The 25,738-nt window shown below is 39.5% G+C and overlaps 1 protein-coding gene across 6 annotated transcripts in view; it reads left to right on the top strand.

The window, feature by feature from the left end:
* The first annotated feature begins 217 nt into the window (after nt 1-217).
* The window catches only part of LOC103350555 (uncharacterized), a 66,540-nt gene continuing 41,019 nt past the window's right edge, over nt 218-25,738 (top strand). For 2 of the 6 annotated variants that reach the window (XM_008266971.4, XM_051819063.2), the window contains exons 1-2: nt 420-823; nt 25,047-25,210. The gene's annotated coding sequence lies outside the window, so the exon portion shown is untranslated. Of the gene's footprint in view, nt 370-419; nt 824-25,046; nt 25,261-25,738 lie in introns of those variants that run through there. The other 4 variants (XM_070072072.1, XM_008266973.4, XM_070072073.1 and 1 more) reach the window with 4 other exon arrangements.

Here is a 25,738-nt window from a genome sequence, read left to right as displayed (position 1 = left end):
ACTTTATTTAAAATGAAAAGGTTCAATCCATTTTACTTTGCTTTTTAAAGTGTGCAAAGGCCTCTACTACCATAAAAGAAGGTTGAGAAAGAGAACATCCTTCTCTTTCAACCTGAAATACTGCTTGTAGTGGTAAATGACAGTGACGTGGTATCTGCCTATTATTTCAAAAACCTGCTCCCAAAGAGGGTCCTTTCACATTCCAAATATTCCCTAGAAAGGCCATAATGACGTTCCCAGAGGCAGAGCTCCGGATTCCTGTCCCGAGGAATCTTAATTTCAGCTGCCCCTAGCTTCGCAGAGAAGGACAGTTCTCTGCACACTTCGGGCCTTGGCCTTTTCGCACTGGCTCCTCCCCCAGCAACGCCGGTAGGACTTCACTTTATTGGTGGGTTCGCGGGAGAGGAGGAACTGGGCGTGGCTGGTTCTGTAACTTCGCTCTGCGGGGAATGCGGTCTCTCACGGGTGTGCCCGCAGAGGTCTGTTCCTGTGTGCAGCACCCGGTAGAGTCCCTTTGTGCCAGAGGGCTCCCGAGTGGGGAAGCCGGGCCCTTCAGCCTGCACTCTCAGAGAGCGCGCCGGCGTGGGCGACCGGCCGAGTTCTGCAGTTCAGTTGGGAAGTCCGTTGTTGCCTCAGCCCTCCATTGGAGATTGGCGTCCCTGGTAGTGAGGGTCATGTTTTGGTTCCATTAGCCAGCTACCGTTTTGTCCTTAGTTATTACTTATGGACTGAATCAACATTAACGCTATCAACTGTTTGTGGATGTCGTCATTTTTTCTCAGTTATCCCGTGGGATTTTCTGTGTTCAACTTGGTGGCAGCATGTAAATACCATTCTTACAAATTCTAAATTTTATAGTTGTTTGGTAAAATTTTTCTTTTCATTATTGGTGTAATGTATCAACTACTTAATGAAACAAATGAAGAGATTAAGTTACATTTCCTTTATTTGCAAGTTACCAATATTGAAAATGTAACTAGACGGTGACAGTTGAACGACAGGATAAATTCATCTCCTGAAAAAACATGAAGTTAGAATATGAGAATTCACTAAAGGCTAAGTTAATGAAAGTGACATGTATTTTCCCACTGTATTCCAAGAGAATGTGGTCAATTCACATTAGGAAATTGACTTCTATAGCAAATATGCTTTGTAACATATTGGAAAGTGGGTTTGCAAAATGTCACATGACCATGTTGGTTGGTGTCACTATTACTGGATGCCTGTGAAGGGAGGTGTTCCTTCAACAGTAATCCTTTATTCATCCGTGTTTTCTGTTACATTTATCTCATTTGGCCAAAACTTCTTTTGCTTTGCCAACTCCATATATTGATTATTGATTAACTGTGGACATAATTGCTGACCTTTTATTAAGGATCTTAAAACATTTCTCGACATTGTTTCCTTCTGAAAATCACTGTTGTGTGTATTTTAGGAATTTTATTTGTTTATTTGAAAGAGAGAGCACAAGTGTTATCGTCCACTGATTCATTACCCAAATGTCCACAGCAGCCAGGACTGAGGAGTCAGAATATAATCTGTGCTTGCCATATGATGGCAGGAACCCAATTATGGGGGCCATTCTTTCTGTCTCCCACAGTCTGTTAGTAGGAAGCTGGAGTTAGGAGCCAGCACCAGGAATGTCCTCTAATATGGGATGTAGGTATCTTAACCACTTTTCCAAACACTTGTCCCGTGTCCTTGTGTTTCAATGCATCTTATAAATTATCTTGGCAGTTGTATTCATTTTCTAATTATTTTGTTTCAAAGAAAGATAAATCTGTTTCCTTTTCCTCTGCTTGGACATCATAATCTCTAGCTTGTTTTGAATCTTGTCTAAAAAACACATTTTTTTCCTTTTTTAAAATATTTATTTATTAATTTGAAAGGCAGAGTTACAGAGAGGCAGAGGTAGGGAGAGAGAGAGAGGTCTTCCATCTGATGGTTCACTCCCTAGATGGCCACAATGGCTGGAGCTGAGCCAATCTGAAGCCAGGAGCCAGGAGCTTCTTCCGGGTGTCCCACGCAGGTTCCTGGGGCCCAAGACTTGGGCCATCTTCTACTGCTTTCCCAGGCCCCAGCAGAGAGCTGGATTGGAAGTGAAGCAGCCGGGACTGGAACCGGCACTCTTATGGGATGCTGGATCTACAGGCAGTGGCTTTACAGTGTTGGCCCCTGCATTTTCTAAATTAACCTCTTATATATACTTTTTCCTGGACCTATACATTTTATAAAATTTCTCATTTTAAAAATCAAATGAGAATAATCAAGGAACACAAGCACAAAACTGTTCCCGCAATTTTGTTTTTCTGCTTTCTTTCATTTCCTAACCTCAAATTTCAAGAACATGTTTTTCTGATTACAAAAGTAATACATGAGAATACTTCAAGAGTTCATGGAAAATGCATATTATGCATAGATTTCAAAATTTTTTCAAAGCAAAATAAACATATTTTAACTCAAATTTTCCATGAACTTTTTGAAGTGCCTTAGAAAATGTAGGAAACAAAGAATTCAAAGGAACACAAATTTACAATTTGAAGTTAATTATTGTTAACATTTTAGGATTTTCCCGTTACATTATTTTTCTGCTACTGCACCTTTCTCTCCTGACACATGTGGTACCATTCAGTTTACATAGTTCTTATAGCGTGTAATACAAATTGTGATAAATTGGAAAGATCTTCCCATGTCAATATTTTTGTTTCTTGCAATGATTTTAATGATTACATAGTGTGTATATTTTACTGTTGTGTGACTGTACAAAAATTTTTTTAGAAAAAATCATCAATTTGCTACCAAGAACTATATACTTATTGTTTACTTTGGTATGGTTTGTCTGCTCCACTGGAACTGAAGGTCTGTGGAAGCAGCGAACTTGATTTGGATTTGTTGTATTCCCTGTTGTCCAGTGCTTGGGTAGTTTTTGTCACTGAATGCATATTTATTCCTTAAATGAGGTAATATATTGTCACATATTAATATTTATTAATATATTGTTGTATGTGTATATATTTCCAGTTTTTACTGGAGTAAATGATACTGAAAGAAAATTATTGTACATATTTTTTCAGATTCATATTATTTGCTTAGTGTGAATCCTTACAAGCTGAAATTCTAAGTCAAATTATTCAAAGTTTAAAGTTTGTAGTAAATTGTGATTATCCTGAATGGCTGTTATCAATGTACACTTCCATTAGTGGCATGTGAGTGTGTCTATTTTAGCAGTCTTTTTCAAAAGTGTACTGTAGTAGTTAAACCACTTTCAACTGAGTAGATAGAGCATATGATTTTTCTTTGTAAAAATATTTACATATTTATTATCATTTTATTTGAAAACAGAGAAGGAGAGGGATGGAGAGAGAGGGAGGGGAAAAGAAGGAGAGAGATTACGCACACACACAGAAGATTTTCCATGCACTGGTTCTCTCCCCAAATGCTCATAGCAGTCAGGATTGGACCAGACCAAAGCCAGTAGTTTGGAACTCAATCGAGGTCTTCCATGTTGGTGGCAAGGACTGAAGTACTTGAGGCATGTATCATTTGCTGCCTGTCAGGATACCTATTAGCAGGAAACTGGATTGGAAGTGGAGTGGCCAAGGCACAAACCAGGCGTTCCAATATGGTATGGAGGCATAGCAAGCAGTGACCTAACAACTACATCAAACGCATACCCTTATTTTCATTTTTAATATGCATTTCTTTGATTATGTAGAGTTTTGAGGAGATAATTTGTATAGTTTAAATTCTTTTATTACATTTTGTTTTATAATCCAGATAATCATCTTTGTGAGTGTTCCACGTGCTCTTGAAGATCATATGTATTCTGCTATTGCTGGGTAGAGTATTGTATAAATAGCCGTGAGGTCAAATTGTTGTTAAGTTTTCTATGTCATTATTGATTATTTGTTTACTTATTTCAATTTCTGAGAAAAAAAGTATTAAAATCGGCAACTCTAATCGTGAATAAATCCACTTCTTTTTTCGTTTTTATTAGTTTTGCCTTGTGTATTTTGAAGTTCTGTTGTTAAGTATATAAGCATTATGGATGATTTTGATTTCTACAAGAATTACTCTTTTGTTATTATCTAATGCTTTTCTTCATGACTGGTAATAGCCTTTGTTTTCAGGTCTCCTTTGTTTGATATTAAAATAGGTAGTCAGGCTTTCCTTTTTTAATATTTGCATGATATGTCTCTTCCATCCTTTTACTATTAGTACATCTGGTTTTATATTTAAAGTGAGAATCTTACAGACAACATTATATTGTGTTGTTCTTTTATTAAATACAATAATATCTTTTATATTGATATATTCAGACTTCTAGCATTTGATTTTATGATTAAAATAATGCTAAAATCTAACATCTTGTCAGCTGTTTTCTATTTATTAGTTTCTATTTGCCATTTCTACCTTTTTGGACTGAACATTTTTTATGATCTATTTTTTCAAAAGATTTATTTACCTATTTGAAAAGAATCTGAGAGTGAGGGAAAGACAGAGTGAGAGATTCGTCTGCTGGTTCACTCCTGAAATTCCTGTATCAGTGGGGGCTGGGCCAGGCTGAAGCCAAGAGCCAGGAACCCCTTCTGGGTCTCCCACATCGGTGGCAGGAACTCAAGTTCCTGAGGCCATCATTCACTGCCCACTCAGGCACATTAGTAGAGGAAGCTGGATTGGGAATGGAGTAGCTGACACTTGAACTGGCACTCCAGCATAGGATGTGGGTGTCCCAAGTGACAGCTTAACTGGCTAATGCTACAACACCCACTTGGTGTGATTCCATTTTTAAACTACTATTGGCTTAATATTTGTTAATAAAAATTTTTAATGGTTTCCCTATCATTTATAGTGTTCATCTCTAAAGAGTCAGGGTCTGTATTATAGTACCTTGCATATATTGCAAGGATCTTGTAATAGGATACTCTCAGTCTCTCCCTCTCTTATGTTGTCATAACTTTACTTTTTTTACATATGCTATAAACACTGTACATTCTTACTATTTTTCCTTTATGTAGTTGTCTTTTAAAATAATTAGAAAATAAAAAAAATTCCATTTCTAATGCTTTTCATTTCTTTTTGTAGATCCAGGTTTCTGATGTTATCAGAACCTAAAGAACTAGGCAATTAGGTATAGTATATCTATGTTACTATAGTTGGTGTAGCAAATACTTCTTGACATGAATTCTTTTTGACTTTATTGTATAAGGAAGATTTTTATTTCTCATTATTGACAGATCTTCTACTGGGTATAGAGTTGTCAGTTAATGGCCGGCACTGTGGCTCAATAGGCTAATCCTCCGCCTAGCGGCGCCGGCACACCGGGTTCTAGTCCCGGTTGGGGCACCGGATTCTGTCCCGGTTGCCCCTCTTCCAGGCCAGCTCTCTGCTGTGGCCAGGGAGTGCAGTGGAGGATGGCCCAAGTACTTGGGCCCTGCACCCCATGGGGGACCAGGATAAGTACCTGGCTCCTGCCATCGGATCAGTGCGGTGCGCTGGCCGCAGCGCGCCGCCTGTGGCGGCCATTGGAGGGTGAACCAACGGAAAGGAAGACCTTTCTCTCTCTCTCTCTCACTGTCCACTCTGCCTGTCAAAAAAAAAAAAAAAATTGTCAGTTAATAGTTTTCTTTTAGCATGTTTAAGATGTCATTCAATTCTTTTTTATTCCTTACATTTTTTATGATGAGAAATCTTCTGTAATTCTTCTGTTTATTCTTCTGTACATAATGACTTTTCCCTCTCTGTGCTCAGATTTTTCTCTTTGTTGTTGGTTTTTAAGTTTGTATATTTTATGTCTAGTTGTTTTCTTTTGTGTTTTTATTTATCCTGTGTGATGTTCTCTGAGCTTCTTGAATCTGGAGTTTGGAGTATATCATTAATTTTTAAATTAAGATGCTCAGAGAACACAGAAACCGTAGCTGTTTCTCCAAAATTAGTTGTTCCCTGCTCTTTTCTCTCTTCCCAGACATTTCAGTGCATGCATGTTAGATAATTTGATATTATCCAATCATGACTCTTAGATCCTCTTTTCATTGTTTTCACTGATCTTTCCCTTAGGGTTTTATTTGGTTAATTTCTATTGATTTACCTTAAATTTCACTTATTCTCATCTCTGCTGAGGCTAGTCTATTATTAAGCCTATTGAAAACATTCTCCGTCAGTATTATATTTTAATTTCTAGCATTTGCATTTGCTTTTTGCTAAGAGTTTCAATTTCACTAGTGGAATTACCCATCTGGTTTTGCATGTTCTGTTGCTTTTCCACTAGAGCCTTTTATATACTAATCCTATTTTAATTCCTAGTCTGATATTTTCAACATCTGTATCATATCTGAGACTGGATATATTTACTTCTTTGTTTCTTGACTCTTTTTATTATTTTGATTTTTTACTTTGTTGGATACCTCCTAAAGTTTTGTTGGCAATTGGACATCTTGTGTAAGATAGCAGAGATTGGAATACATGACTTTTGTACCTGGAAATGGCATAATACTTTTTCTTATGGCAGGCTTTCACTATAGGGGGAAGTTGGATCTGTTAAGTTAGAAGTTGGGATCTGTTTACATTTCATTGTTGCTGTGGTAACTGTGCAACACCAGATTTCAATTCTCTAACATTAATGGTGGATCTGGTTTGCCAGAAGGTTTTTCTGAATCTGCTGCACCCTCTGCTTTAGATCTTTCTTTTGAGCTGTGCCTCAGAGAGCATCTCTCTTCATGACCTTGCTCTTTTCCCAGAAGTAAATGGTGTTCCTTTTTTTAAAATTAAATATTTATTTTATTTATGTGAAAAAACAGAGTTCCAGAGAGAGAGACAGAGAGAGACAGAGAGAGGTCTGTCTTCTATCTGCTGATTCACCCCCAAAATGGCTGCAATGGCCAGGGCTGGGCCAGGCCAAAGCCAGGAGCCATGAATTTCTTCTAGGTCTCCCATGTGAGTTCAGGGATCCAAGTATTTGGGCCATCTTCTGCTGCTTTCCTAGGTACATTAGCAGGGAGCTGGATTGGAAGTGGAGCAGCTGGGACTCGAACCACTGCCCAGATGGGAATGCCGGCACTGCAGGCTGAGGCTTTAACCCACTGTGCCACAGCACTGGCCCCTGTTCTTCCTTTTTACTCAAGTTTAGCTGTGTGGCATAGCGGTTTTTGTGGTAGTGGGGATATTCTGATAAAGCTGGAGACACAGCCAGGCACAATGTTTTAGATCAGAGAGGTAGGGTTTCTCATGATGTCACATCTAACCCAGCCGGAAGATACCTTTAATGGTCAGGGTGCAGCTCTTGTTCCTGCTGCTCTTCAAGTAATTTTTCTATTCTCACTCCTTAACACCAGTTGATTTTCAGTGGTATTCCAAGGCAAACATGGTTTGTTTTCCTTCCCTGAGCAGTTTAAGGCCTTTGATGCTAAAAGAGATGGGAGACAAGGTTCCTGGTGGGGTTTTGTGCTTCCCCAGACTGCCTCTCAAGGAAGGTTTTCTTACTCTACTAAGACATTTGGCAAGGTTTCTGGAGGTGAGCCTGCAAGTGAGTGCAAGTGCTCGTATATGTGTAGTTTACAGGTGTTCTGTATTCACTGGTTAGTGTAGTTCTTTAACTATTAACTCAATTCATTTTACATCTGTCTACCAGAATCTATCCCAAAATAGCAAAAGTTTTTCCTTTCCATTTGTCCTTGAAGAGCTTGCTTTTCCTTAGATTTTGGGTTAGTTTGTCACCTCAATTAAATGGTAGATTTTTCTAGCATTATATTGTTGTGAACTCAGTGTGAGGCTACATGGAAGTTAAATACTAAACCACCACACCTTGAGTATAGAATTGATTAGGTGTTGAGGCCATAGAACCTGAGCATGATACTAGTTCATCTACCTGTTCTATTTATTAGCAGTTGGCCATTGGGGAATGTTCTCAAATTGCAAAGTCTTATGCCTTTTCTGGTTAGTTAGGATGATATATATATATATATATATATACACACACACACACATATATATACACACACATATATATACACACACACACATATATATACATATATATATATATGAAGTTGGAAGAGTGATACCTGATCTCTTTAGTTTAATGACAACAGAGTAAAAGAGTTGGGTTTTATGGTGTTTGTTTTCAAATGCCCTTGATAGATGATTATTTTTAAAGCAGCAGAAAAAAATAGCAATAAAAGATAATTGAACTCAGAAAAATGATGAACAGTGCTCAAACATCTGCTTGCCATCTCAGCTATCTAGTATCACAGCATTCATTCACCTATAATCTTCAAGAATATTTGATTAATTTAACATTGTTAATGTGTAGTGATGCTGCTGACTTTTTGGCCTATGCATCTATACCTTCTGGTCATACAAGCACAGAGCCCTGTTGATGAGATGATGGCACAGCTTTTATTTATTGTAAAATTTAGCCAACTCATTATAGGTGAATGAAACTCAAGTTGTCAGAGTATCAAGTACAATAAAAGCTTTATCTACTGTCCTGTCCTTCCTGCCAAATATGCACTGCAAACACACATTTCACTTTAGGAAAATACTTAAAAGTACTCTGAAGTGAAAACTATTCAAAGGTCTCCAGTTTCTGCCATAAGAGCATACAACAGCTAAGCAGTTAGAGATCAGACTGATCTTCAAGGTAACAGGATACTCTTTAAATCCCTTGAACTATGTCTCTTTTGTAAATAAAATTTCAGAATTGTCACAGAGGAGGAAGGAGAATTCTATAATGCCTTTGGATCTTAAGTTTTAAAACGTGAATCCATTTTATATTCAGTCATTAAAAATGTGAGTGCTTAAACCCTGGTCTATGAACTTTACTTGCTGGGATTGTATTGCTACTGAACACTGCCAATAATACTGCTTAAATAGTAGTCTTCTTTGTTCTCTTTCCTCCTCCCCCTACTTTTGTTATACCAAGGTCCTTCCTTTGTGACTTAAAAATTCTACACAAACACCATTTTTATGCAGCTTTCACATTTAGATGGCCCCAGGGCTGGTCTCTCAGCAACAGTGCAATTCTCTTGTCTAATTCTTTGTACAACTGAAAGTAGTTGTGTGTAGGAGCTTTATATACTGAATACATACTTTATATACTTATATATTTAAGTTTATCCTATTTGACAGTAGATGATATGCTTTTCAAATGCAGAAAACATATCTAGTCCCTTCACAGCTCTCTACAATGTATATTATACTGCTCTGGTATCATATTGTCCCTTTGATTAGAAATAGAAAATCAGTCTACAAAGAACTGATATATTGAAGAATCTTCTAGCTACATATAGTTACAAACTAAGGTAGGGTGTAATATGCAAAGTAAGAATGCTAATTTTTATTGAGCACAGTGTAATAAGCAGTAATTAATATATGTTTATTTTTAAATTCTCCATATGTATATGTATGGTGTGGGTAGGTGTGTATGGCAGTCTTGAAGCTGAGCGCCTGTATAGTGCCTTGAATATAGATGCTAGATACCATCAGACTTCTGTCTCCTAGACTCCTTCCTTCTCTTAAAGTGTCCTTGCCCTGACTTTGTGGTAGCAGAACAACCAATTTACTCAGACTGACTCACTGAATTGAGGGGGTAATAAAGCTGGCCTTCCAGGGTTCTAGTCACTGGACTCAGGAGGTCATTTGCTTTTCCAATAGATAACACCTTGATGTTTGGTATTGCCTTGAGGGGTTTCTTTTTGGGGAATTCCAGGTCCAGGAACGTAACTACCATCTATATATGGCTCCCAGACAGACTGAAGTCTATTTAGCTATCATAAAAACTCTCTGAAGAACATGATATTGCTGACCAATGAAGGGAAGACCACAAGCATCATTGAGCAACCAGGAACTGGACATGTGCTGACCATGCACTTCTCATTGCAACTTCAACTCATAAGGACCTTCACCTTTAGCCTCTTGGAAACCCCCAGAATTGATAGCTGCCTGGCTCCTTGCTCTGCACTTTGCCATAAGCATCTCCTTTCTCATGCTACCTTGATGTCAGTGATTGGCTTTCTGTGTGTGAGACCAGTGGACCCACTTATGGCAAATCTATAGCAATACCTTCAACCAGTTTGGGGAATTGCTTTATATCAGGTTTAATTATTCTAATTTTTAAAAAGATTTATTTATTTATTTTAAAGTCAGAGTTACAGAGAGAGAGGAGAGGCAGAGGGAGAGACATAGAGAAAGGTCTTCCTTCCATTGGTTCATGCTCCAAATGGCTGCAATGGCTGGAGCTGAGCCGATCCGAAGCCAGCAGCCAGGAGCTTCTTCCGGGTCTCCCATGTGGGTGCAGGGGCCCAAGGACTTGGGCCATCCTCTACTGCCTTCCCAGGCCATAGCAGAGAGCTGGATGGGAAGAGGAGCAGCTGGGTCTCGAACCAGTGCCCATATGGGATGCCAGGAGCTTCAGGCCAGGGCGTTAACCCGCTGTGCCACAGCGCTGGTCCCTAATTCTAATTTTTATAGATAGAAATAAACAAGTTCAGAAATTAATAAACTTGTCCAAAGTCACACAAGTAATACTTGGAAAGAGAAAATTTAATCACATAGGAGTGTGTGCCTGTATAGTCAGTGCTCTAGTCAACAATTGCCTTTCTAGGATCTGACTGTGCATAGCGGGTTAAGCTGCCACCTCTATCGCCGGCATTCCATATGGGTACAGGTTCTAATGCTTCCTGCTATGCTTCTGGCTCAGCTCCCGGCTAATGGCCTGGGAAAGGCAGCAGAGGATGGCTCAAGTACTCGGACCCCTGACACCCATATGGGAGAACTGGATGAAGCTTTTGGCTCCTGGCTTTGGCCTGGCCCAGCACTGGCCATTGTGGCCATTCGGGGAGTGAACCGGAAGATGGAAGCTCTCTCTCTCTCTTTTTCTCTGTCTCTCCTTCTGCCTTTCAAATAAATAAAATAAATCTTTAAAATAAAAGACAAAACAAAACAAAACAAAACTTGCTCTCTATATAGACTCACTAATGACTATTTTCATGGGCAAATGGGACTCCTGTCCAATAAACCACTCACTGACCATCCTCAAGATAAGATCTTGGCATGGGATGGTGTTATGCTGTAGCAGGTTGAGCCACTCTTTGTGATGCCAGCGTTCCAAGTCAGAGTGCTTTTTCAAGTCTCAGCTGCTCAGCTTCCTGATAATGTACATGGTAAGGCAGTTGATGATGGCCCAAGTCACTGGGCCCCTATCAACCATATGGGAGACTTGTATGGAATTCCTGGTTTCTGGCCCCAGCCCTAGCTGTGTGGCCCTTTGGGGGAGCGAACCATTGAATGGGCAATATCTCCTTGTCTCTCTGTCATTCTGCCTTTCAAATAAATAAATAAACCTTTTAAAGAAAAGATCTTGGCATCCTTGTTTAAGTGTTGGTTTTGTAAAGGCCTCATGTCAGGATACTAATTATGGGGTATTGTCCCATTGGTCTTATTATCAAGAGTTTATGGGAGAAAATGTCCACCTGGGTTTAGAAATTTTTGCCAACTATCTAAAGAGATTATTGTATTGGATCTTTGAAAATAAATGTATTAATTGACAATAACAAATACTGATTCACTAAGTAATTATCATGGACTCACATACAACATTCTATAACTAGAATGGAAAAAATGTGATTTAAAGTAAGAGCCAATTATAGAAGCTTTTGCATGCAAGGGAAGCTGCAATATTCATTTTGGAGAGACAGCCTTTGTTATGGAAATGGTCTAAAACAGGAATTTGCAAACACCTGGGAAACTAAAAATCCTGATGTCTGGGCTTGGGAACCAGATATCAGTAGTGTTTAAAGATCCTCACAGTGGAGCAAGTTTGGAAACAACTGCTCTGGAATCTTGCCTTTTTTTTTTTTTTTTTTTTTTTTATTTGACAGATAGAGTCAGACAGTGAGAGAAAGAGAGACAGAGAGAAAGGTCTTCCTTCCATTGGTTCACCCCCGAAATGGCCGCTTCAACCAGAACTACTCTGATCAGAAGTCAGGAGCCAGGTGCTTCCTCCTGGTCTCCCACATGGGTGCAGGGGCCCAAGCACTTGGGCCATCCTCCACTGCCCTCCCGGGCCACAGCAGAGAGCTGGACTGGAAGAGGAGCAGCCGGAACTAGAACCCGGCACCCATATGGGATTTCGGCGCTGCAGGTGGAGGATTAACCAAGTGAGCCACAGCGCCAGCCCTGAATCTTGCTTTTTAAACTGTGGACTGAATACTTGTTAGAAATGCAAACTTAAGGTCCACCTCAGGTCTACTGATTCAGAATTTGCATTTTAACAAGATTCTTAGGTGATTCTTAATGTATGTTAAAGCTTAAGAAGCTAAAGCGATGGCTCACCTGTTGAACTTTTAAGACATAGTGCTGTCTGGCCCTTGTTCATAGAAACTGGAATTCATCTGGCCTAGGGTGGGGCCTGGACTTTGGTAAGATGTGTGATTCCAAAGTAGACTCATGACTGTGAAATGGAAGGAAGAGCTGAGTGCTAAATAACTTTTCATAAAAAAGATCTAGAGTTTTTTTTAGGTAGCCTGGGAAACAGGTGTTGAAGGCACTAGAAAAGGAGAAATTTAGGATGTCTATGGTGGGTGATGTAGCAATATGTTAGGAAGCTGGACTTTGAGAGGCAGTGTTTCCCAGTGAGAGATTTCCATGAGAGCAGAGCGTGATGGAGAAGGACTGTAGAGGTTGGTCAGGAGGACCTTTAAAGCACAGGTGTACAAGAATAGATTTTAGGTGGTTGTGGTACCGTCTTGAAACGGAGTGAGAGGTGGCCATGAGAGCACTTGACTCCAGAAATTCTCAGATTTCTTGTGAAAAATATCAAAATCCTTATAAGATTGTGAAGGCTAGAGGCTTGAGCTATTTCAAATATAACCAAAGAGAGAATAATCCTAGACAGCTGGAAGACTTAGGTTGGAGACATATTGTAATTAGTCATTTGGGAAACAAGCATCTCATAGAAGGATAAATCATCCTTTGAACTTCAGGACTGAGTAGTGCTTCGTTCTGGCTCTTTTGGTACCCAGGTTTCTCTTTGCCCCTTGTGCTGCCTTCTTCTGGTTTCATGTAGTCCTTCTAGTTGGAGGAGCTTTCAGATTCTAGTCCAGTTATTAGGCCATTATATCTTTTCTTATAATAGACAACACATTTAATACTCCTCTTTGTCCCTGGCTCTTTGTCCTTATATACAGACACTGCTAAGCAATAACAGAACTTTTCTGGCTGCTGAGTGAAGGATACCTTCCTTTTTAAAAAGGAGACAACAAAACAAAACAAAACAAAACAAACAAAACAAAACAAAACAAAGCCAAATGACAAACCCTGAAATCCTTCTACAGCAGAAGGGTCATTTTTCTATACCTACTGATTTGAGAGGGAAGTGAAAGAACGTCCCTTTAGGTATCCAAGTGATTTTCATTAAGCTTAGATATACATTCACATTCTGAGCGGCTGTATCTTGTAACACACTCTTAAACCAAAGAAAACATTAGGAGTAGTAGCAAGAGCTTAAATTATTGAGCAGTGGATTTTCAAGGGGGAAAAGCTTTACTTTTTTTTTTCTTCCCATCTAACTGCTCTCGTTCCCTCTGAATGAAGGAAAGGAAGATAGAAATAGGAGTTGATGAAAATTTGTTTTAAGGAATGATGTATTATCCTAAAAATGTTATTTTTGTGTATATCCTGTCCTGAACCTCATAACAGAGGAGGGATTCTTTGAAGCTTTTCTGCAACTCAGAAATGGCAACGTGAGAAATGGGAAAATGATGAAGGCTGAGTATGGACAGTGCGAACAAGGGTGAGTGCAAGAGGGTGACACTGCAGGATCTGTATCGCTGTAACAATCAGATACTATGTAATTTTCACTATCCAAAATTTAGTTGAAAATATCTCAGAAAAAGAATACAGCCAGCCCATGACTAAGCCTATACATTTTGCTACTTAGCAGAGAGTAGAGCCATATTTTTCCTTTTTTGAGTCAATACTCCATAAAATGACAAAAAGTAATTTTCCTCCTGTCAATCTTTAGTTCATGTTAGGTGACAACCAGGAAGTGAGCAAATGGGTATCTGGAAGCCAGCCTGGGGATAAAGTAAGAAACTGTTTAGAAAACTGGAGCAGCCAACGATATGAAGTCATTTAGTATGGTGGCTCTCCTCTGTGCTATTGGAATTGCCACATAAAGGAAGAGGTGCCTAAAATTGGCTGTTAGAATGGACTGGCAGGTGGGAGGAATTCAGTCTGAAAACTGCCTATCTCAATGGCTTTGAGCATCTAAAACATGATGTTCATGATTAGGACTCTGTTACTAAGAAGGAATTAAATACTATTCTGTATGTTTATTTGATCACAGAAGGGTATTATACTTCTCAGGGCAATTTTCCACAGCATTGTTTGGTGCTGTGATTTAAGGGGATAAACTTTCACTGTATTAGAAATGTGCTTACTTGCAAGACTCACCCTCCATCTTCTTGGTGTACTACCTTAGATTACTAAGGTGTCACAATATAAACATTTCATCAACTCTTAGTTATTAAGTAGCATGTTTCTCCCTCATCTACTCTGCTGCTTACCTCAGTTCTTTTAAGGATGTGTTAATATCACCCTCACAAGTTAAATTACATTTATTTGGTTGCTCATGAAAGTATATGAGTGTGGACTTCTCCCTGCATTTCCCTTAGTCATAACCTAGCTCACTTTCCTCTCCCCACACATTTTTTTAAAACCCAACAAAATATAATTTGTTAGGGATGTTTCTTCTACCCCTTCTCTTGCCTCTGCTCTGTTTCTCATCTCCTATATTGGAACTAACACCTAGGCAATTTGTTTCTTGGTCACTGTCATTGCTCGCCTCCAATTTTAGCTCTTCAAATGCTATCACGCTTCTTTCCCAACACATGTGCTACTAATTCTGCCATTTGACATGTTTACTCCTCACATTTATACAAAACACATTTAAACTTTCACTTTTCGTTTTCATCTGCATTTCATTCCTGTTAGGGAAAAACATCACACAAGAGAAGCATCTGCCAGAGGCTCCAATTCTTGTTTCATTGTACTTATTTTTTTCTTTTCTTTTTAACTCACTTAGTAATGAGAGGAACTATATCATGATTTTGTAGTATTTGGCTCTTAACTGTTTCAAGCAAGGTTTAGGTTTAATCTTAATACATTTATACCTACATAAATATATTTTTGGAGCAGTTTTTCTACATGCATGTGTATGTCACTTGTGTGGATGCACATGGTCACATATATCATGTATTTTTATAATCAGGTTAAATGAGTGGTAACTTAACTGTCAAGCCTTTAGGTAGGAAGTAAATCCATCTCTTATTTAGCACAAAAGCACCAACAGCTGTGTAGCAGTTGCTTTCAGATAAATAATCAGTTGTTCCCTTGCTTCCAGTTCTGCTAGTGAAATTTCTGCCATGGACCAGAAAAATCCAAAGCCATAGTTTACCCTTTCAGTACTTCCAAACTGTAGCCAGACTGTAGGTTTTATCTTAAGTATGCAGTAGTTTCTCTTTCATTTAATTGTATTTATAGAATAACTTATTGGTCCCTATTTCACCTTCAGAATTCACTCAAATATATTTTAAGTAAATGCAAATAATGCTGGATAGCTCAGTACAGGCATGGAAGTGATAATTTATAATTTTCATTACTTTGTGACCCTCAGCTACTTTTTGCCTTATTTCTGGGAAGATGGAGCTAGTGGACTGATAGTGGGTATTGACATGACATATAATGGAAAATAGTCAAAAATATTATGTTCTTAAATCATAGAATCCCACTCTTCTCTAACAGTCAGTGCAATTTACTCAGACAATCTGGGTTTTGTGTTCAGGGCTCCCTCTGTGTTTTGGAGGATACCTAAACATTGCTCTGTATGTCATTTATTTTCCCATTTAGAAGTATCCTTATCCATTGATTCTATCTGCCATTAATCTCATCACATGTAATCTCAGGAAGTTCAATTCTTTGGGCTCCTATAACTCATTGACAAAAAATTATACAAATTTATTGGTTTTCTTTGTACTTGGTTTCAGTTCATTTGTTTTTCTTCTTTCTTTCTTTCTTTTTTTTTTTTTTAATTTATTTGACAGGTAGAGTTATAGACAGTGAGAGAGAGAGAGACAGAGAGAAAGGTCTTCCCTCCATTGGTTCACTCCCCAAATGGCTGCCATGGCCGGAGCTACGCCGATCCGAAGCCAGGAGCTAGGTGCTTCCTCCTGTCTCCCATGTGGGTACAGGGGCCCAAGCACTTGGGCCATCCTCCATTGCCCTCCCGGGCCACAGCAGAGAGCTGGACTGGAAGAGGAGCAACCAGGACTAGAACCCAGAGCCCATATGGGATGCTGGCGCTGCAGGTGGAGGATTAACCAAGTGAGCCACGGCGCCAGCCTCTTATTTGTCTTTCAGTGTGACTCAGTTTCTCTTTCCCAGCTCTGCAAATAGAGCTCCGGATAACCAATTGGATAAAAGTTTTGTGTCCTACTCTCTCTCTTTCATAGGATATGAAAAACTCTCTTGCTTGCTAAATATAAACTGTTAATAATAAACTGTATTACAGGTATCTCTTATACCCGCATATTGATTTAGAGGAAAAGTGACTTTTTTGGAACTGTAGGCACAATATGATCTAGAATTTTAGAAAATTTTAAGATTTCACAGCAATGGTATGAATAGGGCTAGGGAACACCTTGGCTAGAAGGATTTAAAAGGTGTCCAATAGTACATATGAGATTCTTCAGGAAATCTTTTTATTTTAGTTCACAATTCCTATCAATCATGATAATGTGTCCGTAAGTTTCAGTTGGCATAAAATACATCAGTTAATCAACAACTTCTGAAAATAAACAAAGCTGAGCCACAGAGAATGGTTGCGTCAGCCAGACTGTTTCTCGAAAGTGGTTTTAGGGAAAAAAAAACAAACAAACTAGAAAGAAAACTAAAGATCACCCTGTATTGGATGGAAAACTGCCTTCCAGTTACTCCCAGAATGCAGTGACATTAAATACTTGCCCGTAATTAGCTGGTGAGATTATATACCTTGATGCTTCACAGTTTGTCCTGAAAACACACACACACACACTCTCTCTCCTTCCAACCCTCCCTCCCTTCCTCACCTCTCCCTCTTCCTCCCCCTCTCCCTCTCTCCTCTCCCTAACTCCCATTGCTCCTTCTGTTTTTTCCCCTCTCCATTCCTCTTTCCTCCTCCCTCTCCCTCTTTCTGTATTTTCAAAAGGTAGCAAAAGGAAACAAGAACCGTAAACAGTACTTAAATAAAAAGATGTCAATTTCACTCACATACCGTAAATTCTAAAATAATAACATCATTAAAACTATAGTAGCATATCATTCTTAACAATGTATATGACTATGATATAAAATAAAGTTTGGCAAAACTATATTCTTGCTGAACTATGGTTTTTCTACTTTTTACTTGTTGAACTCCTTATTTAGGAGAGCATAAATACTTTGTAGTGTAAATTAAAAATATGTTATTTCAAAAACTAAAAAATTAAAAATAAAGAAATACAATGAAGAAGAGGAATCAAGGAAAACACATCATACAATTACAGGAACAGTGTAACATACACCCGTGTACCTACCTGAAATTTAAAAATCTAACCCTTTTCACATTTTGCTTTGGACTTAAAGCATAGCTAGAGTAGCTCTTCTTTATTTACTTAGTCCCAATCTTCTTTTTACTTCCCTCATAGAGAACCAATTTATGAGCTTGATGTGTTTTTAAAATATTACTTATAAATGTATCCCTCAAACAACATATGCTTTTGTTTTGATGTGTAAAATTTATATGAATGATAATCCCATGTACTTTACCTAACAAATTGTATTTTTACTTTCTACCCTTATACTTTGCACCTATCACCCACAATTGGGTCACTTTCCAGAAGGGGACCCATCACATACTTCGACAAGCGATTGGACACATCATGCTCATGTACTGATCCTCCTTAGTGGGTGCGGTCTTGCTGCTCTTTCATTTTGGTTACTTTTTTTCCTTCTTCATCTTTGTCCTGTTTTATTACTTCTAAGATGCACACACAGCCATCTGAACTGTGCATGAGAAAGGACAGCATAGCAAACCCTACCTGTCCTCTTGTGGATAAACCTTCCTAGTGATAGGTTAGAGTGTTCTGATCTTCACTTTGCGGTGCTGGGATTGACCAATGAATGATGTTGTGGCTCCCACAGTTTTAATTTACCTCCTTTCTCTGGTGGTAGAAGGAACTTGAATTTTTTACTATTCCTTATACAAGTTTACAAAGGATTTGACATTTAAAGAGATCTCAGGATCCACTTTTCCTAAATAGTGTGGTTACTAGGTCTTAGAATTTCTCCAGAGAATGGTAAAAATATTCTCTTTGCTGTATTTACCTCCTGGTGTAATTTCCCATTCTGCTTACTGAACTCCCACTCAGATCAAAGAGCCATATGTATGGACTCCTTGCCTTACTGGCCAACCCCTGCCCTCTCCTGGGTTACCTGATGCTTTTGCCATGTGGCTTTTTTCTTTTTAACTACATGTTCCTACCCTCAGCTAAGGCTGACACCTACTCCTGTTTCTCTGCTCAGATTTGATTTACTTCTTCTTGTAAGAGAACCAGTGAGCACACTGATACTTAAGACAAATTTTAAGCCTCTTCTGATGAGTTTGAGCTATATGAGCATTCTGTTCTTAATTTTCACAAACCTTTTATGGTACTCAAGGGGTGCTGAAGAGAGGAGACAGGGAGGCGAGGTCTCCTTTCCCCAATCTGTTCTGTATAGTTAGCCCGTGGTTGAATCACACTTCCGACTGCACAAGTGGATTTAACCTCTTTGAGGAGGAGGCGCATGGTAATGTCCACTCAGTGTTCTTGAGTGAAGTGGGCCCCCTCAAGGAACTCGGTACTCCAGGAATATTGAGCTCTTTTTAGTTTCTTTCCTTTCTTTCTTTCCCTTCCTCCCTTCCTCCCTTCCTTCCTTCCTTCCTTCCTTCCTTCCTTCCTTCCTTCCCTCTTTTTGACAGGTAGAGTTATAGACAGTGAGAGAGAGAGAGAGACAGAAAAGTCTTCCTTCTGTTGGTTCACTCCCTAAATGGCCACCACGGCCAGTACTGTGCCGATCCGAAGCCAGGAGCCAGGTGCTTCCTCCTGGTCTCCCATGCGGGTGCAGGGGCCCAAGCACTTGGGTCATCTTCCACCGCCCTCCCGGGCCACAGCAGAGAGCTGGACTGGAAGAGGAGCAACTGGGACTAGAACCCAGTGCCCATATGGGATGCTGGCGCTGCAGGTGGAGGATTAACCAAGTGAGCTATGGCGCCGGCCCCCTCTTTTTAGTTTCTTAACTATAATGTGTGTATTAGGGATACTTGGAACATTGTTAATAAACCTTTTCTCCATGCTAACTTTTATCCCATTTCACCCCAATTGTTCATTCAGATGATTCATCCTCAGGTATTTTATGTCTCATCTTACACAGTACTTTCTCAAAAAAAAAAAAACCAAAAAAACAAAAAAAACCCTTTCCTAATATTCCAAGTCAGAGATGAGTCTCCTTATCACTCAGCACATGTCTTCTCCCCTGACTTACTTGTGTGGCTCCCCAATTAGATTTGCTCAAACTCTGTGTCTGTCATGTTCAGACTGTACCTTCAATGCTTGGCACAGAATCTGTGCATAGCAAATAAGCCTGCAGATGAGCCAGCATTTTTAAGTTGAGGTAACTCTTATTTTACTCTCTCCAACAATCTTGTGAAAGCATTTACCTTTTTCTTGCTTTCCCCCTTTTTCTTTTCCTAGACACTTTTCTTCAGCAAATTCCAGAGGGAGGAAAGCTGTTTTGCACTTAACCTGTTTATGAGTTAATGCATTGCACATCTGCCCTCTTTAATGAAGGGAGGAAAACATCTTTACACATTATTAATTACTTAGGTTCACTTGTAAAACTTTGAGTTTAATGAGTATTAAACTTACCTTGCTAAAATCCTCATCTTAAGGGATATGATGTACCTTAAGCAGAATCTGTATTTCAGCTAACAAAACAAAACAAAACAAAACCTTGAATCTTGCTGCTGATAACACCTTTACCAATGTCTCCTATGTATAATTTATAGCATTTTTATCTTAGGATTTCACTTGGTTTTTACCAACACTAATTAACCAATATAAGCATGATCCCATGTGGGGAGGTACATGAGGCGTTCATAGCTCTTTTGTCACTGTGAACTAAGAAGCCCATAGATTCTTATTCATCGGTAAGAAAGTACACCTAAAATTTTTATTGGTTAAGGCATTTCTTTATCCAGGAAACTTTTGTGTCCTTTGGTAGTTGCCCATGCTTATGTAAACTTTAAACTATCCATGGAATAATTACTTAAAAACCTTTGAAAATTTGATCCCCTAGTGTGTAACCAAGTCAAATAACCTCTACGAAAAGTGAGTTGTTATTTATTTTTTGCCATCCCTTTCTGTATGGTCCTTTGTATATAAGAGGAATATAATCTGGGAAATGACAGCAAACAAGTGAAGAAAAATGGCCCTGAAATGTACCAAGTGGCGGTATACTGACTCATTGCATTTACACTCAGATTATGGCTTATATTAATATCAATTCAAGCTGCTAAAAATTACTCCCACTGGCAGCTGTGTAACATTGCCTTTTTCCTCCACGCATTTCCTTGTAACAAGTGAAATCTTGGAGTAATTTCTTTGAATAGTTGTAGAAGATAAAATGAAGATTAAGTGCGAATTTCCAAATCAGGAAATTTCACTTCAGTGTGAGGCCTATTTACTGATGAGGAGCTACTGGGAGCTGAGGTTCCACTTTCTTTGAGAGCTTGCTCCTTTCCAATATTCTGACCTTGGTTTTAGCAGACCAGTCTCCTTACCATGTGATGGGAATAGGTGACATAACTTAGTATGGAACAAAATGTGGGTCTGGACTCAGACTGTCTTTGCTGAGATATCCTCTCCAGTGTCTTCTATTTGTGTTAATTAGCAATTTTTTTTTAAAAAAAGATTTATTTTTGAAAGAGTTGCAATTCCACCTGCCAATATTCACTCTCCAAATGGTTGCAGCAGCTGTGGCTGGGCCAGGCCAAAGCCAGGAGCCAGGAGCATCATTGGGGTCTCCCATATGGTTGTAGGGGTCCAAGGACTTCTGCTGCTTTTCCAGGTGCATTAATAGGGAGTTGAGGTCGGTGCCACGGCTCAATAGGCTAATCCTCCGCCTGTGGCGCCGGCACACTGGGTTCTAGTCCCGGTCAGGGCGCCGGATTCTGTCCTGGTCACTCTTCTTCCTGTCCAGCTCTCTGCTGTGGCCCGGGAGAGCAGTGGAGGATGACCCAGGTCCTTGGGCCCTGCACCCACATGGGATACCAGGAAAAGCACCTGGCTCCTGGCTTTGGATCAGCGCAGTGTGCAGCCGCAGTGCACTGGCCACAGCGGCCATTGGGGGTGAACCAATGGCAAAGGAAGACCTTTCTCTCTCTCTCTTTCACTGTCCACTCTGCCTGTCAAAAAAAAAAAAAAAAAAAAAAAAAAAAAAAAAAAAAAAAGAAGAAGAAGAAGAAGAAGAAGGAAAAGAAAAAACCAGGGAGTAAATAGGAGGTGGAGCAGCTGGGACTCAAACTGGTGCCCATATGGGATGCTGGTGTCCCAGGTTGCCACAATGTCAGCCCCTATTCTAACTATTTACTTACCACCTAGGCTTGCTGTGAGGATCCAATTAGACCATGTAAATAATGTGTTTGGTACTCTGCCTAACACAGTAGGTTGAGTAGTTACTCCGACAATGTTAGTTCCTTCCTCCTTCCTTTGTTCCTCTATATCGTCTCCCTCTAGCGGTATTCTGTTCAAAGATCAGTACTTATAACACTTAACCTGTAAATTTCCTTATGATTCCAGCCCTTACTAATTGGCTTCCTGCTTTAGGATACTCTTACTTTTAGTTGGGGTAACCAGTTTGTTGTTCTATTTTTCTAGTTAGATTTGTAAATAAGCATATTCTGAATACTTAACAAAAAATGTCTCTGTGATATCTTATTTTTATGCGGTTACTATGGTATCTAACATTTTGTGTGGTAACCTTGGGGATCCATTAACTATATAATTGATTATCATTATCTAGGACCCAGCCAGGTTTATAAGATGTCTAAAAGGCTAATCTCTAATAAGACAAACACAGTGGTTTAACCAGTTTGAGGTTTCAAGCTTCTAGATAATTAGACAGCCATTCTTTCATTCTGTGAGATGACCTAGTTTTTAAGATAAACTCAGCTAGTTAATTTTTTCACATTTTGTCCTGCAAAAATCCAAATAACCCCCAAATTCCTTATTCTGTTTTAGTATTTGAATGTCGGTAACTTTGGATAGCTAAGCAGTTATTGTTCAGTCCTTGATTCTATCCCTCAGCTTTTCTGTGGTGGGTTTCATTTTGATGGCATGAGAAACAAGATTTAGGAAAGTTAACCAGTAACATTCCTGCCAAATGATCAAATGCATTGAGGGGTATAACATAGTAATGTTTGAGAGTGCCTTATTAATATAAATTGAAAGTATGAAATTCTGGGGACCGGCGCTGTGGCACAGTAGGTTAATCCTCCGCCTGTGGCGCCCGCATCCCATATGGGTGCTGGTTCTAGTCCTGGCTGCTCCACTTCCAGTCCAGCTCTCTGCTATGGCCTGGGAAAACAGTAGAGATAGCCCTAGTTCTTGGGCCCCTGCACCCATATACGAGAACAGGAAGAAGTGCCTGGCTCCTGGCTTCGGATTGGTGCAGCTCCGGCTGTTGCGGCCATTTGGAGAGTAAACCAACGGAAGGAAGACCTTTCTCTCTGTCTCTCCCTGTCACTGTCTGTAACTCTAACTCTCAAATAAAAATAAATAAAATATTCTTTAAAAAAAGTATGAAATTCTAACTTAAAGGTAGCTAAATCTAAGTTCATGAAAAAATTCACAGCAACCTTGGTTTCAATTACGATATAAACAGAAATCCCAATGTATAAATAATTTATTTCTTTAAATTAGCGAGTGTCACTCTAAAAATTATAATCCATCATTAAATACTGAAATCCCTGCTATGCCTCAGTCTAGAGCGCGTTTCAGGGGCTGGCATTGTAGGGTAGCTGTTTGATGCCAGCATCCCATGTTGGAGTGTCTGAGTCCTGGCTGCTTTGTTTCCAATCCAGGTGCCCATTAATGCACCTGGGAAGACAGAAGATAGTCCAGGTGCTCAGGCCCCTGCCAGCCATGTAGAATATCCACACGAAGTTCCTGGCTTCTGGCTTTGACCTGGTCTAGCCCTGGCTGTTGCAGCCATTTGGAGAGTGAAGCAGATGGAAGATCTGTTTCCCTCTGTCTCTCCTTCTCTTTCTGTTGTTCTACCTTTCGCATAAATAAATACATACTTCTAAAAATATTTTGTTAAAATCTACAAAAAAAAAAAAAGCCTACATGGAGTTTCCCATTCAAGAAATAACTCAGGGGTGGGTGTTTGGTGTAGTGGTTAAGATGAGACTGGGGATACCCACATTCCACTCTAGATTGCCTTGGTTTGAGTTTCAGCTCTGCTCCTAATTCCAGCCTCTTGCTAAGGAACACTCTGGAAGGCATCAGGTGATGGCTCATATATTTGGGTCCCTGCCACCAATGTGGAAAACCTTGATTAAGTTTCCAGCTCCTAGCTTCAGTCTGGCCCCAGCCTTAGCTGTTGCAGGCAGATGGAGAGTATGAGCCACTGGAAGGGAGATCTTTTTCCCTCCTTGTGTCTCTCTGCCTTTTAAATAAAATAAATTTGAAAAAACCAACTCAAATGCAAAATAATAGCTATAATTCAAGAATTTAATATTGTGATTTTTTTCGCCTTTAGGACTAAGGTGATCATGCTTTACAGTTTTTTTTTTTTTTAAGATTTATTTTTTATTTGAAAGACAGAGTTTCAGAGAGAGGAGGACAGAGAGAGAGAGAGAGAGAGAGGGAAAGAGATTGATCTTCCATCCACTGGTCCACTTTCCAAATGGCTACGATGGCTAGAGCTGGGCCAGGCTGAAGCTGGAAGCCTGGAGCTTCTTCTGGGACTCCCACATGGATGCAGGGGCCCAAGCACTTGGGCCATCTTCTGTTGCTTTCCCAGGCAGATTAGCAGGGAACTGGATTGGAAGTGGAACAGCCAGGTCTCGAACAGGCACCCATATGGGATGCCAGCATAGCAGGCAAGGGGGAGGCTTGACCTGCCATGCCATAACACTGGCCCCACATGATGGTTTTTTTAAGGACTGTGTTGACATATATGTGTTGTCATGACTTATTAATTAATCAATTTTCTATCTACTTGGGAGTAGAGAGAGAGAAAGAGAGACAAAAGGAGGAAAAAGAGAGAGAGAGAGCGAGAGAGCGGCGAGCGCAAGCTTCCATCTGCTGAATTACTCCTCAGATGCCTATGATGACTGAGACTGGGCCAGGGCCAAAGCTCAGATCTGAGGTTAAAATCCAGGTCTCCAACTTGGGTTCCTGGAGTCCAATACTTGAGCTATCAATGCTGCCTGCCAACATCTGCATTGGTGGGAAGCTGGATTCAGGAGCCAGAGCCAGGAAGTGAACCTAGACTCTCTGATGTGGAATGCAGATATCTTTACTGGTAGGATAAACACTCACTCCCTGACCTAATTATTAATTGTACTCACCTTCACTATCAAAAGTAACTGAGTTTGGACAACAACTTTTTTTTTTTTTTTAATCCTTTTTAGAGTCCTAATTGTAATCCTACTTGTTTCCTGTGTATATGGCATTTTGTGTCCTGGCACCTATCTCTCCAGATTGGTATTTGGAGCCTCTGACAAAGTGGATTTTTGATCCATGTTAAAGATTTTCCTGTTGTTTGTTGAATTGTGTCTGCCAAAAAGATATGCTGATGTCTTAATCCCTGGTACCTGTGAATGTGACCTTATTTGGAAATCAGATCTTTGCAGATATAATCAAATAAAGATAAGATCATACTGGATTGGAGTATGTCCTAAATTCAATGACTGTTGCCTTTTTAAGAGAAAGATTTGAAGACACAGAGGAGACACAGGGAGAGAGACTATGTGAAGGCTGAGGCAGAGAATGGAGTTTGTTACTAAAGGCAAGGAATGTGAAGGATTGCTGACTACCACCAGAAACTAAAAGAAGTGAAGAAGGATTTCTCCCTGGAGCTGTCAGACAGGGTATGTAGTCCTGCCAACATCCCGACTTCAGACTTTTCATCACCAAAGCTGTGAGTGAATAAATTTCTGTTGTCTTAAGCTGCTATATTGAGGTAATTTGTTACCAAAGCCCTGGGAAACACATATCCTCAATTTACCTGTTCTGTAAGATGACTGAGGAGTTCTTTGAAACTCAAAAAGTGAAATTTGTATACATCATATAATCCACATCTTAAAATAGAGCATCCCAAATGTGTACTTGAAAGGAGGTGACAATCCGTCCTCATCTTCGCCTGTCTTAGAAAGTCTCCCAGCTTGAATTCTGCATTTGACACAGAGTCAATATTTTAAATGACATGATCTAAAACATACTCTTCAAATTTGCTGAAAATCTTTGTAGCTTGTCTAATATAGTGTGGCAACCATAGATAAACTGACAAATTTTCAGAAATTCTTTAAAAATATTTAGATAGATTAGCACCGATATAAGTGTATTTAAACAGAGTATCCAATTGCTAATTTAAAAAATGTATATTTGTATTTTATACA

Source organism: Oryctolagus cuniculus, chromosome 4 (genome assembly GCF_964237555.1).
Source record: "Oryctolagus cuniculus chromosome 4, mOryCun1.1, whole genome shotgun sequence".
Classification (NCBI taxonomy): domain Eukaryota; kingdom Metazoa; phylum Chordata; class Mammalia; order Lagomorpha; family Leporidae; genus Oryctolagus; species Oryctolagus cuniculus.
The sequence above is the reverse complement of the archived record's forward strand: the minus strand, read 5'-3'. Positions and strand labels throughout refer to the sequence as shown.